General features: G+C 35.7%; 1 protein-coding gene across 1 annotated transcript in view; it reads right to left on the reverse strand.

Moving 5' to 3' along the window:
* Positions 1–11,434, reverse strand: part of stard13b (StAR-related lipid transfer (START) domain containing 13b) — a 124,817-nt gene extending 113,383 nt beyond the window's left edge. The window contains exon 1 of the mRNA XM_053239502.1: positions 11,416–11,434. The gene's annotated coding sequence lies outside the window, so the exon portion shown is untranslated. The remainder of the gene's footprint in view (positions 1–11,415) is intronic.
* Between the last annotated feature and the right edge of the window lie 664 nt (positions 11,435–12,098).

Here is a 12,098-nt window from a genome sequence, read left to right on the forward strand (position 1 = left end):
ACTCAATGCAATTATTTTACTTTGCTTTAATTATTTGCTGTTTCTGTGGTTGGTGTTTCTCATATGAAAAAAAAACCTGAAGCCTTCTTTCAGTGCTCGGCTTAATGCTGTAAATTCCCACCTCATCACACACACAAACTTCATAGGCATTCCAGTGAGCGAGGGTGATTTTGTTGGATTTCACACCATGCAGTTTCATACTCGTGCACTGAATTCTCCACAAATCCTTTCATGGTGTGGTCTGTGGTACTCGATTGTGACAAGTATTTAACCGGAGTGTTGGAATATTTGTTTAATTGCATCTTTTCTAAATTCATAGTGTTTGTGGTTAATGCAATTTGAAGCAATCAACTAACCAGAGCTATAAATCTCTGGTTAGAATTTAGTCTGAAAGAGAGTCATTATATCACTATAAACTTTCACTTTTCTTACAGGAGAAATCTCTCCAGGTGTCAGGTGTTATCTCTGTCTGCGTGTCAGAGATAAAAGAAGACAGTAAATAAGGAATAAACCAGAACAGCGTGTGCTAATATAGGAAAATAATCAAAGACTGGTGTGTGATAAAGTGAGAGTCAACGCTAACATCCGGAAGTCGATTATTTTCCAATAACAGCAAGTGTTTATTCCTCTTATCGAATTAGAATTTAATATTAATTAAAGAACAAGACGTCATACTTTTTTATCCGTTTATAGTTGCATTTTAAAGTTATGGATCATCCACAAAACAAGTTAGTTCCTGTTATCATTTAGCACTTTATAGCAGCTATGAACTTATTCCCTCACCAGCCTCTCTATTTGCCTCTCATGAGGTTAAAAAGATAAAACAAATCACTCAGTAACCGTAAACTGCAAAAGCATTGACACTGGAGACTCCTTCCATAAATGATAAATAAGCATCTCTTTACAGAAAACCTCATCATATCTACAATTACACCTCTTTCAATCCAAGTATGAGGCACGTACACCATATAAGACCCTATGAATTAGCTGTTGCTATAGAAACAATAAGGTATTAGAACAAGTACATTAATAAATGTAATAACCTGTGATTTGCAGGCTAATCATCACCTTCTAACCAATCAGGTTGGAGATAATACAACCAGGTTCATTGCGCAATTAAATTTCAATATCAGAATAAAAAAACATGAAAAATGCACCGAAGTCTACATATTCGAGCTGTAGCTTTTTCAGAAAACATGTACTTCAAAGTAAGAATAATTAAAACCACCAATCAACTTCTTCCATAACAGTTTTATTGCCTCTTTTTTAAGCCTGGAATTTCAACTGCTGCCACTCTCAAACACCCTAACCTGCGGCTCCTCGCCTCAACCTCAGACACTTATGTAACATTTAACTGTCTCAGACGAAAGGACACACAATAATAATAATCATCTATCTGAAGCAATGCCGATACCACAGTGTGTTAGGACATTCCAGCGATTCCTGTATCTTTGGCTCAATATTCCCATCGCGTTTCCATTCTCCATGCAGATTCCAGGCATTCCGTGAAGCCGGCGCAGATGGTTCACATTAGGTCCTTTTTTTTCTGTCAGGGTTTGTCTGTGTGTACCATCAGATAATTTAACCCAGGCTGGTCACACACTTCATCATACACTATTGATTTAACTCATATTATTACATCTAACACACTCCTGTAGTTCTATGTTCTCAGTTTTTTTCTTAAATAACTACTGTTATCCAAACAAAACATGTGTTTGTGTTTATCAATCATATGTGATCAGCAAGAGCTGCAAATTCAAATGCATTTAACAATATTAAAGTGAATGCTGCACACTGCAAAAAATGATATCTTAGCAAGTGAAAATATCTTGAATATGGGCAGACTAATCTAATGTATGATATTATTATAATGAAACATAAGATTATTCAGCCTATTTTAGATGCTTTTACTTGTCTTGAGCATTATATTTTCTTACTCTCTTCCTCTATTCGAGAAATAAATGCTATTAATTTTTTTTTTTTTGAAAAATTAACTGCCAATAGAACAAGACTATTTCAAGCTTGAAATTAGTATTAAAAATGTCTATAAATAGATTTACAGTAATAATCATCTATTTATTGTAATCTTATAATAGGAAATGCTAGATACATTTAATTATATTTAAGACATTTTCACTAGAATCATAAGATGTTGATTAAGAATGACTAAACTCAATATGTTTTTTGGTAATACTTTCTATGAAGGTAGTTATAATGAACTATGAACATACTCATGTCACGTTATAAACCATTCATAAGGTATTATACACATTTTTAAAAAATATTTATGAAAATGCATTATACTTTACAGCAATATTTATTATGCATTATGAATTGTTAACATGAATTATAAGTAGCGCTCATAACATGTTATAATGGAATTACCAAAGAATCCAAGCAGTTATAAAACTGGGGCCTTAACGATTTCTGTGAAGGTCATTATATATATATATATGATCTATGAACATGGTCATATTATGTAATAATGCATTCATAAGGCATTATACACATTGGTATAATTATTTATGAAAAATCATGACACTTTATAGCTATCTTGATATTTATGAATTATTAACATGATGCATTATAAGTAGTGTTCATAACATGTTATATCACCAAGCTCTACTTTGCATGGTGCGTTATGAGAAGATATAATGGTGATATGATGTGCTATAAGCACTACTTGCACACAATTTATAATTGCATTATAAGCAGTGCTACAAACTGTATTGCCTTTTCATAAATAATCATAATGATGTGTACAATGCTTTGTGGATGCATTATAACATGTTATGAATATATAAGTCATTTTACATGGCCTTCACAGAAAGAGTTGCCTGAATGTATTTAGTTTTGATATAATGTGTTATAAACTGCTTATAATGCATTCTGTTAACAATTTAAAAAATGCATTACAAACATTAATATAAACTTTAATGCCTTTTCATGAGTAATTATAACAATCTGAATAATGCCTGTATGATCTGTATGATCGGGTTTAACATTCATTCTTTTCCTTTTAACTTTAATTGTAAGGAACTGAACAAAATCCAACCACATCACTTTCATCCTTTCCAATCTGTATGAATTTCTAATGAGATCAGATGGAGAAAAAATAATAATAATACACAGCAGGCCAATTTTAATGCTTTTCGAGCCCCATATGTGAGAGGCCAGTCATTAGAGGCTCAGTATATTAGACTGCCCGAGCACAAAGAGAGTCGGGTTCGAGCCACAGGGGGCTGCAGATTACTAGTCTGCACAATTCACACCTCCGGCGATTGGTCTCGCTAATTTATGCCGACAGCACACGTCTTATCTACATCAACCAGCAGCTGTGAGAGTCAGTCCGGCTGCTCATGAATGCGCATTACTAGCATTACTGCCATTATTAGCATTCATAGCTCACATACAGAGAGGCTTACAATCATACACTGACAATGGGAACATTCACAAGGGTGAACACACAGTTGCGTGTAAGAGTTGTGTTATTTTGACACACTGATCTAACATTATTAGTGAAATTTTGCTGAAATCCAGCATATATATATATTTATATACTCAAACCTGCCATTGTTCATCTCTCACCAGCTTTTCCAGCTAACTGGATGTCTACATTGATATATATGTTTTCCTAGAAACTTCATTTTTGGGTGCTCTCCAGCAATGCCTCAAGTCTCCAAGGTCTTGTAGTTTAACCAGGCTGTGTGTCAACACATCTCCATAGATATATTATTGACTTGTGCTTTATTGCAAAAGCTGTGTGTCTGAAATTTCATTTCAGTGTAATTAGTTGCTGACATCCCAGACAGCTCAGATATGTTTTTTTAATACCTCATTTGTATTCACTGAGCTTGAAGTTCTTTATATTTGTTGCAAAACTGAGAGACCTCAGAGTGAACCTCAGGAACCTGGTTAAAACAGTATGGTTCACTAGGAGGGAGATATTTAGGACACAGTGGCCAGGTTGCAGGATGACATGACATGATCGGATAAAGTACATATGCATGCCTTGAGCTGTGCGTAAGTGGAGGAAGAAGCGGGGAAGTTGACTTTCGAGTCATCCCATTGGCATTGAGCACATAAACAAAGATAAAAACAAGGCAGTAACCTTTTTTTAGCAGTGTGATTATCCATGTTAAACTGTCAGAGAGAGTGCAGTCTGTAATCTCCCACATTATATTGTATATATGCGATCTTAGTGAAGTGGAAGCAGCATGATGTCTTCAACTGTCTTGTTTGGGTGATCCTGTGCCCACTGGAGCCTCAGATTCCTGTTGTTGGCTGACAGGAGTGGAAACTGATGTGTTCTTCTGTTGTTGTAGCCCATCCACCTCAAGGTTTGGCACCTAGTGCCTTCTGAGATGCTTTTCTGCTCACCATGGTTATAAAGAGTGATTATTTGAAATACAGCAGCCTTCCTGTGAGCTCGAACCAGTCTGGCCATTCTCCTCTGACCAGTCTCATCAACAAGGCATTTCCGCCTGAAGAACCTGACACTCAGTGGATGTTTTTGGGTTTTCGCACCATTCTATGTAACCTCTAGTGAGTGAAAATCCCAGGAGATCAGCAGTTTCTGAAATATTCGAACTGGGACCAACAACCATGCCATTGTCAAAGTCTGATGTTTGATGTGAACATTAACTGACGCTCTTGAATTATATCTGCATGATTTTATGCATTGTGTTTTTGATTTTCTACAGGAAGGCTACTGTGAGGCAGATGGGCAACATGATTGGCTGAGTGGATAATTGATTGATTGAGAAGTTGTGTAGGTGTTCCTATTAAGGTGGCAGCTGAGCGCTTTATCCTGTTTAGGGTTGTGGTGAATCAAGAGCCTATCCCAGGAACACTGGCAGGATTACATCCTGGATGGTGTTTTTGGAAAGTCAGAGGCAGCCTTCATGGACATGGAAAGAACATGCAAAACCCCATACACACAGTAACCCAAGCTCCATAAAAGCAGAAACTTTGTCATGGATCATACGTATTATAGCAAATTGATTTGGGAGGGGTTTTGGTTGTCGAATGTGGCTTGGAGAGACTGATGCATTATTAACATTATCAATATATCATGTTCCTATAATGCATCTCGGAGCTTCTTTAAGCGATCAGCAGTTTAAGGGTGCTTACCTTAAAGGGTGAACATACATTCACACATTTCCGTATATGTGTATGTATGTGTATTTCACCTATCCACATGTAATCCTGATACTCAAACTACATGAAATGGCCAGATGTATACAGGACCAATGTGTTTAACTCAACTCTGTACAACTACTATAAATATAGTTCAACTTCAAAATTATTGGCACCCATCAACAGGTTTTCTTTAAGAATTGTCACTTATTAAACTCAAGCACATGCTGTAGTCTCGCCTGCCATGACTTGCTCAGTAAATGCATGGAAAGTGGAGCAAATTCTTTCTGCATATGGCAGTCACAGGCTTGGGCCGTGTTAGGATGACTTATGTAATGTTGCATCAAAACACATACACACAGATGTACGCTCATATTTTCACAGTCTGCTTCTCATTCCCTCAACAAGTTCACACAGAAGTACAAATTGGTAACATTCAGACCACACGAACCGTGCAGTGTGCAGCAACTGCCAAATCTTAAAATTATGAGATTAAATTGAAAAAAAAAATTAAAACATGCCTCCAGGGTAATTAGCTGATCTTTCCCTCCTGTCATTTAAGATGTAACTTAAAATCCAACACACCTACAGCAACGGTGAAGACTTTGCCCTTTATCACTTTATGTAATACTAGAAATAAAATATTAGAACGAGTAAATAAATAAAATATTAGAACGAGTCAGAGCTGCTGTTATAGAAAATTAAAACAACACTTCCTGACCAATCAGAATTGAGAATTCAACAGCGCTTTGGAATAAAGCAGCATAGATAATGGATGTCCCATACATCATTATTTCTAGATGCAGCACATCTTACGAAATATGCTCAATGCTTTTAAAATCTGGTTAAGCTATGTTTTGTTTAAAAAAAGGAGAAAATATATGAACATTGAATGTATATATTGTTTTGATAAACTACTACAATTTATATATGAGGTATTGTCTGACTCCAAATTTTATTTTTTAATAAAATGAAATGATATTAAAAAGCCAAACAACTCAACCCAGAAATTTATCTTCAATTGCATTTGGGATAAATGTGATGTGTGTACAGCAACCCATCTAGCAATATATATGTATTTTTTCCTGACAACAGCATTAATTATTTTATCATGAGTTTTATTTTACTATTTTTTTTTTTTTTAGATTTATTTAACTATGATATTGGTAATATGGGGTTGTACGGTTATCATACTGTCAGAGATTTGGGAGTCAGAAGTAAGTGCAAGTGATTTATTTGCAAGTGAAACACAAAAGGACATAAACAGTACAAAAACTAGGAGTCTAAACATGAACTATGCAAAAAAAAAAAAAAAACTATGCATACAAAATATGAATCATAGACTATAGAAACAAGGCGAGCAATACAGAGAGAGCAGGTAACCACACGACAAATGCTAGACAAAGGAACATACAAAATCCAGGGCTTAAATACAGTGCACATTAGGTGCAATCAGGAATAGGGGTGTGTAATCAGAGGGGTTATGTGATTTTCAGGGGCTGATGGGTAGCGTAATCCGGCACAGATTTCAACACTATCATGACACATACTGTACATACAGGTTACAGTTTAAAACCCACCAGGTTTCTGTAAGTCTGTAAGTGGATAAGAGAATCTACTAAATGCTATAAATGTAAATGTAAAACAAGCCCTAGCTTCATCAACACGCACACACACGCACACACGTGTAGATGCACATCTCATGTCCTTATAGATTCAATAAAAACATCAAGGTTTATGATTAGATAAGCTGCGTCTGGTTCCGGTAGGTTTAGTTCGCTAAGTCTACCATTGTTTAAGTGTAGATAAAGGCCTCACACAGAGAGCAAGACATGAATCTGGAGTGCTGTGGGGGCAGATAGTAAATCATAATTGAATTTAAATCACTTAGCTTTTCTGTTTTTACTGCTGGATGTTATTAACAGTGTATTTACAGAAATACAGGCAGACACATTATTTACTTATCATTTAAGCTGTAATACTATAATATACTGTACTGTATAGTATATATGTGAAGGGTCAACATTTGATCTTATTTGTACCACAGCACTGTTGAATTCTGTACTCTGATTGGTCAGAAAGTGTTGATTAATTCTCTGTAACAGCAGTTCAGACAGTAGTTCAGGTGCAAATCACAGGTTTATATTAATGCACACGTTCTAATACATTATTGTTAATTCACAGGATTGCTCCATATGATCTAAGACTAATAATAAACTGATCAAAAACATGTTATTTAACAAAAACATACAATCCCTTATATGGTTAAGGAGATGTTTATTTAAAATTTATGGAAGGAGTCTCCAGTGTCAGCACTTCAGTTTTCAGGACAGAGCAGTTTGCAATTTGTTGGTTTCTCCGTAATTTTTTTTTTTTTTTCTTTTTTTACTTGTCTTGTTATCTTCAAAAGTGAAGGAGATGGATGTCCCACATCATTAAATGCAACTCTAAATAGATAAAAATTATGACATCATTGACTAATAAATTAAAACTTCACACACACATGCACATATAGATAGATAGACAGATAGACAGACAGATAGATGCATGTATGAGGAATAAAACACTTTGGGATGTTCCGTTTTCAGAAAATAATCCACTTTGAGTGCTAACAGTAAGTCTGCTTTGCATCTCGTTGCGTAACACGACTCTGCTGTTGATTATTTTCCTAAGACGGCATACCTCCAAGGGATTTATTCCTTACTTATTTGCTTAGGCATTTAGCAGTTGCATGAATGCGTAACCTAATGCACTATTGTGAAATGAAAGAAAAAGATCAGAAAGTTGCTTTTGGCATGGTGATTTGATGATTAAGGATAAATGGGGTCTTGATGCGAGACCAGTTGAGAAACACTGGGGTAAAATAAGGATAGCAGAAAACTCTGCCATGCTTAAATTATTCCAAGATCGTTCTTCCCCTGCTCTCCCAATCCAAAGCAGCAAATCACAGCCAACACACAGGAAGTGAATACTTCTCCTTTAACTGTAACGTCCAAGTGCTGTACTCGTGCCCAGACAAATAATGTGGACCTGCTAAAGCGCCACTTGGTCCTGATAACAGGCTGATAACATCTGTTTAATTACAGCCCCAATTCCGCTCCTATCAGTGGTAAACAAAACGCCACAATGGCTGCTGCCAGGTCATGTGGACATTTCCAACATCCACTTCCTGCCACAGGGGACAATAATACAAGGTGACTTTCAGCTCTGTTGAATACACACACACGCCTTGTGTCTTCTTCAGAGTCTAAACGGAGATGGACATGGCGGCAGATTAAGAGCTTGTTAGCAATGTATGTGTTAATGAAAATGAAAAATGGCTCTTCAAATGACAGTTCAGGAAGTAGAATTAAGATTAAACAAATTACAGTTGATATGACTAAGCTACTGAGAGAGATGCTGAGGCTAATGTGTGCTCTTAGAAAAGAGGTTAGAAGGTTCTTCAGTTGTTCCACTGGGGAAAACCTTAAAGCGTCTATGTAGAAACCTAAATCCAAGTATTTACCTGTTAGAAAGGATCCCGAGTAGAACAAGCAGGTATGAACACTTAACTACCCAGGGAGCCCTTGAACAGACATTATTTTAAAGAGTGCATATATTTATCTCATGTCTCTATGGTGATAGGATTACAAGCCAGTTTTGATATTATAAGAAGACTGCTATTTTTTTATTATTATTACTTGTCCTTGAAAATGAATAGATAGACAGATAAATAGATAGATAGAAAGATAGATGCAACCTTCAAAATTCAAAATTAAGCTCAAACAATCATGCAAACAGCATGATAGAGGAAAAACAGGATCAAAAACAGAAAGGAGAAAAAAGATCAGGGCCAGGAGGACAAACAGGGAAAGCCTCTCAGAATCGCAACTCAAAATGAAACGACAAAACCTGAAGAAGAACTTTGCACTCTTTAAATAAACTGAGTAATTAACTAGAAAACAGGAAGCAGGTGTGTTAGAGCTGTAAAGCAGGTGAGTTAGAAAGTTGTAAAGTCCGGACTGGATTGGGAGTTGGAGTAGGGGCTTCTGGATCGGCGGGGGAGCTGGATGAATAAACATAGAAGTGTTTATCCTAAGAGTGAAAAATGGAAAACTTAAAATAGCTTTTTAAATCATTAAAAATAACCTATGGAAATATTGAAGAATTGTTAAGAATTGTTTGTTATGTTTTATTAAAGGTTCAAAATTCGGGTGTAACAATAAGATGATTTAAAGAAAATGATTGAAATGAAATGAAATCATTATTTATTTTAATTGAGTAGAAATTGATTATTATTGAAAAAGAACAGAGAACTAGTTTGTAAAAATATCTCATATTTATTAAGTTATGTGTAAATAGGCTAGCAAGGTGATTTAACTCTTAAAATAGTCATTCTCTATTTCATAATTTATGAATTATGATTTAGGATTCACAGTAGGCCAACCCTAGATCCCAGAGTCATATCGTATCAGTTCAGATTCAGTGTTACTGTCAAATACGGAACGATTTCCGTAAGAATCAAAGCCGTCTCATATCATATCAGATTCAGTGGCATTGTCAAATATCAAATCGATTTTAAGAATCAAAGCTGTATTTTATTATTGCATTGTATCATAGCAGACTTAGAGGTCAAATACTGAATTGTTGCCTTAAGAAATAAAATTGTCATATCATAGAAGATTCAGTGGTATCATCAAATAATGATTCATTGTCTTACAAATCATAGGCCAACAAGGTCATTTGCCCATAAACCTGATCGTTTCTGAACAAAGTTGGTCACATATCAATCAGAGGATACTAAATTGAATCATTTCGGATTGTAGCAATTGAGTGGTATTGTCAATTATTGAATCGTTTGCTTAAGAATCAGAACCACATCGTATTGTATCATAGCAGATTCAGTGGTATTGTCAAACAACATATCATTGCCTTAAGAGACGAAACTAGATTGTATTGTATCGTATCACATCACAACAGATTTAGTGGTATTGCGAAATATCAAACTGTTGCTTTAAGAACTGAAATTATGTCGTATTGTAGCAGATTTAATCGTATCGCCAAATATCTAACATTTGCATCAAGAATAGATTTTGTATTGCATGGAGGCTTGAGGTTTACACTCCTACTACTAAAATGACTACAAACATCTCTATGCACTTATTTATCTTTACTAAAAACACCCGGTTATACGAATATGTGCCTTTATGTGAGTTGAAATGCCACCATGTCGTCTTGCCATCTTAAATACCACAATATCATTAGTCTAATCATATTCACAGTAATTTGTTTAACAGCAACCAAAACTGTCAAAATATACACCATAATCAGAACGATTTGTTTGTGAGGTGGATGTAAATGGTCATGTTCACTGTCTGGTGCTAAGTGAAGTGCAGCTTATAGGGAGTGAATGTGGTACTAATTGAATTGGCAGCCTTGTGTTTTGTGTGGCTTAATGACAAGAACACTGTACACCTGAGGCCAAGGATGAGCTGATAGACAATGACTGTGCACTTCAAAGCATCTCTGACAACACAAGCCTCATGGCTCACACCTCACGCTTCACACAAGCACGAGCACATGCATAAGCACAGCTGCTTTAATGTCTGTTTTTCTTACTTTCTTAGCATCTGGTCTTCAATGAACAATCAGTGATGTATAAAGCAAACTTGAACATAATCCAACACTTTGTCTTTCTTCACAAACTCTGCATCAAAATAATCCTTTGAAGTATTTCCAGAATTTAGGGCTGATATCATTTTAAATGTACAGTTGAGTGCATAAGTTTGTGCTCCCCTTAGTTTCAGGATAATGAAAAATGCACCTCAATTTTACAGGTTTTCTACAAGAAACACCAGTCCCAGATGTTAGAATATAATATTTCTAAATATTTAATATTAGAATATAATATTTCTAAATATTTAACATCTTTTTTTCTTTTTTCTCAAGATCAAACAATTGCGTCCGCTTAATGGCTATAAATAAATTATTTGAATGCTGCTGTTTACTTTGTTAGGTTTTAAGTGAAACATTTGTGTAAAGCTTTGCCACTCTTCCAGAATTTGTAGCCCATGATCTCCCAATTCAGGCCAGTCTTAAATACAGTCGAGTGCAAAAGTTTACACCCCCTCAGGATTCAATGTACATTCAATAGAAACAGAAAGACATTCAGCATTCTGCAATAAGCACACTACAAACCGGTCCATTATTAATCTGCATGGTATCAGAATTTAGCAAACATCAACATTTCCTAGCAACAACTGATGTATCACTCATAAACACTGAAGATTTTCTTACCCCATAATAACAGTAGTATTTTCTCTGTGGTTCAGTGTCCTCTTTATGAGACCAGCTTCCTCAATCTAATCACAATAAAGTGCTCCGAGTGCTGTGTCCATGACAGGGGTCCACCCCCTTCAATCAGCCACATTAGTGTGTGTGTGTGTGTGTGTGTGTGTGTGTGTGTGTGTGTGTGTGTGTGTGGCAGACGGATATGGCAGAGGAAATACCCAGGGGAACGGTCACAGTCGAGGAGAGGATGGGGATTAGGCTCATTAAATCATGGCACAGAGGAGACTGAATACAAAAGATGCTCAAGAGATGCAAACAGAGATACTAATCACACACAGATACTTTTATCATTTTAATGTAAAAAAGGAAACAGACAGTAATCCTCTTAGATTGCGCTTCTTCTGTCAGTGTCAGCTGAACAAATCCAGAATGTACAGATAAAAAGTGCGAAGGTTTGCACGGCGTTACCCTGAAATGGTGACCAACAAGACATAATGCGATATACAGCAATGATGGACTTTTAGTATTACACTTGCCATTAAGCATGTTTTTATATCTCCTGCTGTTGGTTTGGCAAATCTCTTTGCCTGTTTTTTAAGCATTATTTTAATTATTTGTATTATATTTTTGTTTGTTTATTTATTTTCTCCTCTTTTCTTTATTTATTTCATTTGGTTGTGTCTTTGTGT

Source organism: Pangasianodon hypophthalmus, chromosome 14 (genome assembly GCF_027358585.1).
Source record: "Pangasianodon hypophthalmus isolate fPanHyp1 chromosome 14, fPanHyp1.pri, whole genome shotgun sequence".
Taxonomy (NCBI): domain Eukaryota; kingdom Metazoa; phylum Chordata; class Actinopteri; order Siluriformes; family Pangasiidae; genus Pangasianodon; species Pangasianodon hypophthalmus.